Below are 5,475 nucleotides of genomic sequence, written 5' to 3'. Positions count from 1 at the left end.
TTCTAGAGGGGAGAGGACATATGTACACCTATGGCTGATTCCTGTTGATGTATGGTAGAGACCAGCACAATACTGAAAAGCAATTATCCTCCAACTGAAAATGAATAAATTTTTAAAATGACATTTAACATCTCTGCAATGTCTTGTAACACATTTAATTTTTCTGGCCTACTAAGGAACTAACTCCTGTTAGTTCCCCACAACACATCAGAAATATAATCTATGGTGTAAAAAACTATAGATCGAGACGTTGTAGTCAGACATAGTACAACTACTTAGTAAGTTTTCCAATTTTTACAGAGTAAAACTCTAAAGTTTTAATACATCACTCTTTTTAGAGAGACAAGATATAAATAAACTCTCCTTTAGTGATAGTGTTGTAAAATCACCACATTATGTAGGAACAATTCATGAAAACTTGGGCTTCCCTGGTGGCTCAGACAGTAAAGAATCTGCCTGCAATGTGGGAGACCTGGGTTCGATCCCTGGGTTGGGAATATCCCTTGGAGAAGGGAATGGATATCCACTCCACTGTTCTTGCCTGGAGAATCCCATGAACAGAGGAGCCTGACAAGCTACAGTCCATGGGGTAGCAAAGAGTCAGACATGACTGAGCGACTAACACTTTCACTTTTCTTAACGAAAACTTATTTTAGCCAAAGTATTACTAAAAAAAATATAAAAATAAGTAAGTGCAAACAGCTTCATCAGATAACACAGTATCCTTACATAATGCTTTATGAAAACTCCACATTAAAAAAAAATTGCAATTCTGATTTTAAAAGCAAAATAATTTAGAAACTAATCATTTTGACCTCACTGTGGCAAGAATACGTACTAGCAAAGGCCCATGAAATATCCCTAATGCTAGAAACTGTATATGTTCTTGTATATATTTTAAATCTAACAATTCAATGACATTCAGTAGGCAAGAATATGTAGAATCTGCATGGAGACTGTTTAAACTTGAATCTCTTTGCTTGACATATTTTAATTTTTCCACTGAAATACTCTGATAGACAAAAAGTTAAAAAGGCAATACCTGGGAGGAATGAAGAAGATCAGAAAGAAACACCGCGACTGGATCTGCTGGAATCTTCTATCTCCCTGGACACGTAGCAGGGCAGATGCGGCTGTAAGGTCAGAGTCTCCGTCCTGTCTGTACTTAAAACAGCAGAATCTTCACTACTTATGCACTCCGCTGCTCCCAGATATTTAGTTCCACAGGAGAAAGAAGAATACTTGGAAACTCTTCTTTCCTGGTTGATACTGGGGCAAGTTCAAAAGAACACAGAAGCCAAACGGAATCAGTTTTAGGCCTTAGATCTGCACTGGAGGCCAGCGGCCCCTTCTGAAATTCCTGTGTTATGTGAATTTGTGCAGTGGCAAATGAAGGCGCGGAAGTTAAAAACTGAACTTGGAGAAACTGCAGCCTGGGAAACTCTATAACTTGTAGAAAAGCACTGACTCATGAAATGATAGACATGCCATAGACCAGGGAGTGATAAATAAGAACATGTGTCAAATAATCTAGGCTAAAACTAGCGAAGACGTCCTTGTAGCCTTTCCTGGGTAAAGGTTTCAACAATACTTTTCTATGGAGCAACGGGTAGTGAAAACCACATTCTACCCATGTGTGTATTCTCTTATGTAAACGTGCATACCTTACCATTCAAATTTAATCTGTCCCTCTAAATGTGATGGTATCAAATTTTGCATTACAGGAGAGAGATATATATATCTATGTATATATAATTATATATAAAGAAGAAATGAATTATATATTCATATGATTATATTATGTGATTACATAATTATATGTAATTATAATTATATAATTATAATTATATAATTCTCTTATTTGAACTTATTAATATGGACATTTTAAAAGTTTACAAATGTAGAAAGAGCAGTGTAATGAACCCCTATGTATCATCAGTAGCAGCTTCAACAGTAATTCCAACTACAGTTTTTGAAGGGAAAAATAATGTTTCACAGCTCATGCAAAACCATTCAACCAATTATCCCAAATATTACTAACATACTCTTATAAACCCACATAACAATCCTCTAAGGATTTCTGGCTATCCGTTTACTGCAAAAGGCATTTTTAAAAAGAGCTTTAAAAAAAAAAAAAAAAAACTATAATTCTGTTCTGAAGCTGAACATGGTGAAGTTCTCCAGTATCAACTCTAGTATGCATGGTTGATGCAGACAGGGCACGTCGACGTCTTTGAGGTTTTCACGTTCCCAATATTTCTTCAAATATAAGAGCTTATCTAACTTCCTCTTGGTTTATCATCTTTCTTCAGAGACTCTTCTGCTTTCATGGACATTTTCAGCTGATAATAAGGAGGCAGAGATTCAGAACACATCTTACAGCAGGAGCACAAGATGTCACCCTCTAGGGAAAAGATGTGCGATAGGACCAAAGTGTATTTTATATCCTGTTACCCTTTTTGATGCCAGACTAGTCAAGGCATGTTTTTGATTCAGAGAGGATATTTTAGGTTAAAAATATGTGCTAGTTTTCATCACAAATATCTGGATGGTGATAGTTCAGACAGCAAGATATACTTGCTTACATGCATTTTATGGTTAACAGCTTAATACACTATGTAGAATTTATCTAATCATGTTGCTTTGATTTTCATCAGTTCAATCTTTTAAGTCACAAACATCAAGCTCTCCTCAAAGTAATGTTAAGAGGTTCCTAAACTGAGTAGACTCTCCAAAAATTTGTAGTTATCACTTGATTGTTCAAATTTGATAATTTTTTTTAAGCCCTCCAAAAATGGTAGTTTCTGGAGACCACTGGGTTTCCCTGGAGGCTCAGACAGTAAAGAATCCACCTGCAATGCAGGAGACCCAAGTTTGATCCCTGGGTCAAGAAGACCCCCTGGAGAAGGGAATGGCTACCCACTCCAGTATTCTTACCTGGAAAATTCCATGGACAGAGGAGCCTCACAGGCTACAGTCCATGGGGTCACAAAGAGTTGGACACAACTGAGCGACTAATCACACATGCACACACACAGACCATTATTACTGTAGGCTAGTCTGATGGGCTGAATTGTACCCCCTCTAAACATTCTTAGGTTCAAGTCCTAACCCCCACTATCTCAGGATGTGACAGTATTTGGACACAGGGTCTTTAAAAAAGGTAACTATATTAAAAAGAGTTTGTTACAGTAGGTCCTAATCTAACAGACTATTTCGTGTAGTTGGAAGAAAAGATTAAGACACAGAGTGAAGACCATGTGACGATACAGGGAGGACAGGGTAATGAACAAGCCAAAAAGAGAAACTTCAAAAGAAACCAAATCTACCTACAACCTTGATCTCAGACTTCTAGCCTCCAGAAAAATGAAAAAATCAATTTCTTTTGTTTAAGTCACCCAGCCTGTGATATTTTGTTATGCAGCCCTAGCAAACCAATACAGTCAGTAATAGAGGTCGTGCAGTCCAAGCCATGGAAGTGGCCTTTAATTACACCAGGGGGCTCTGGGTCTATCAAGTGAGTAGAAAATTTGTCAAGAGTCTGGCCAGGCATATGCAATATAATCTAATCCTTTTTGACAAATGTTGATGCCAATGAGGTGACAGCTCAGTGTATAGACTGAGAGGAAATAAATCATTATTGCAGTTATTTGTCAGGGCTTAATAGAAAAGCTTGCTGAAAAGTTAAGCAGATACCACACACAACAGATGTGGCAGCTGTATAATGTGAAATACCCCTGAACCAGGGAATCCACTTCATATTTCCTACAAACTTTCACAGACCAACAATATGACATCTAACTTTTCAGAGATATAAGGAATGTAGTAGATGAGACCTAGAAATGTGACAGGATAAACGTGATAACTTTGAGATTGTATGAAATAAAATATTTTAAATATTTCAAAAATCAATAATATACAAGTTTGAAAATAGTAAGCAATATTAAGAAAGACACCTTTTTTGGTACACAAAAATACGAAGGATTTTGTGGTTGCAATGGACTTTCAATTGCACACAGAACATTAAATTCATAATAATATTTACCAATAGAGTCTTCAAAGTGTTTTTCAAACACTAAATAATTACCCAATTAAGCCATTGCGAGATAAGCTGTCATTACTCTGGATTTAGTGGAAAGGACTAATAATTTTTATTTTAACAGTTTCTGTGAAGAAAGACTCAGTGTTTACTGAACACAACTGTGAGACACAGACCAGCCTTTTAGTGAACAGGGAACAGAAAAAGCAAAAGGTTGATTAGCTAAGTGAATTCAGAGGAAGACAGAGACGATTAAGAACTTAAAACCATGACCAGTGAGAACAGAGAATTTAATATGCAAAACAGAGACCAAAATTGGCAGAAAGCTACTTATGAAAACTGCCAATATTCAGTGTGGCTGACTGACAGTGGAGGATCTTTGGTCATGCCCTGAACAACATAATTCATCATACCAGTGCTCAGGGCAGTCATGTCCAAGCAATTTATCATCATCATATCATTTGTCTGAGTAAGAGAGGGGGAGAACTTTGATTGTTAACCTCTAGGGAGACTGGATTTATAGCCAACATCCCTAAGAAGGCAGCATGGCTCTGCCCTAAGCAAAATGCTCCCTATTTCGCTTCTGTTTAAGTCAGAGGAAAAGAGGGAACACATTGCTTCCTGCATGGGGAGAGCAAAGTCTAGGTCTGATCCTCTTGGATCTGAAATAAGGAAGCAAGGAAATGATAGTTAAAGTATTTGTTTGAGGCTGCTTTAAAAAAAATTAGAAAGTAGTCAATGGTAAGTAGGGATGATTCATTTCAAGTGTCCCTTGGTGACAAAATAGTTTCTGCAATGCATCTATTGATACAAATACATTTGGAAAGAACTGTCTCTTAACAATGAATCTGTGAACCTTCCTCTGTATGGGAAAACTTGGGAAGAATGCTGAAATTTTAAATAATGTATTTATATAGAAAAATATATTTATATTTTATAAGTATGTAAGATATATTTATATATTATAAATATACATTTTATATTACATATTTTAAGTATATAAAATATATTTATATTTTATGTATTTATAAATATATCTGTATCTATAGATATCAGATCAGATCAGATCAATCGCTCAGTCGTGTCCGACTCTTTGCGACCCCATGAATCGCAGCACGCCAGGCCTCCCTGTCCATCACCAACTCCTGGAGTTCACTCAGATTCATGTCCATAGAGTCAGTGATGCCATCCAGCCATCTCATCCTCTGTCGTCCCCTTCTCCTCCTGCCCCCAATCCCTCCCAGCATCAGAGTCTTTTCCAATGAGTCAACTCTTTGCATGAGGTGGCCAAAGTACTGGAGTTTCAGCTTTAGCATCATTCCTTCCAAAGAAATCCCAGGGCTGATCTCCTTCAGAATGGACTGGTTGGATCTCCTTGCAGTCCAAGGGACTCTCAAGAGTCTTCTCCAACACCACACTTCAAAAGCATCAATTTT

At 37.1% G+C, this 5,475-nt stretch overlaps 1 protein-coding gene across 1 annotated transcript in view; it reads right to left on the bottom strand.

Moving 5' to 3' along the window:
• The window catches only part of PTER (phosphotriesterase related), a 76,330-nt gene that overhangs the window by 67,180 nt on the left and 3,675 nt on the right, over positions 1-5,475 (bottom strand). The window contains exon 2 of the mRNA XM_010859971.1: positions 1,043-1,269. The gene's annotated coding sequence lies outside the window, so the exon portion shown is untranslated. The remainder of the gene's footprint in view (positions 1-1,042; positions 1,270-5,475) is intronic.

The sequence above is a fragment of the Bison bison genome, unplaced genomic scaffold (assembly GCF_000754665.1).
Source record: "Bison bison bison isolate TAMUID 2011002044 unplaced genomic scaffold, Bison_UMD1.0 scf7180017864461, whole genome shotgun sequence".
Lineage (NCBI taxonomy): Eukaryota > Metazoa > Chordata > Mammalia > Artiodactyla > Bovidae > Bison > Bison bison.
The sequence above is the reverse complement of the archived record's forward strand: the minus strand, read 5'-3'. Positions and strand labels throughout refer to the sequence as shown.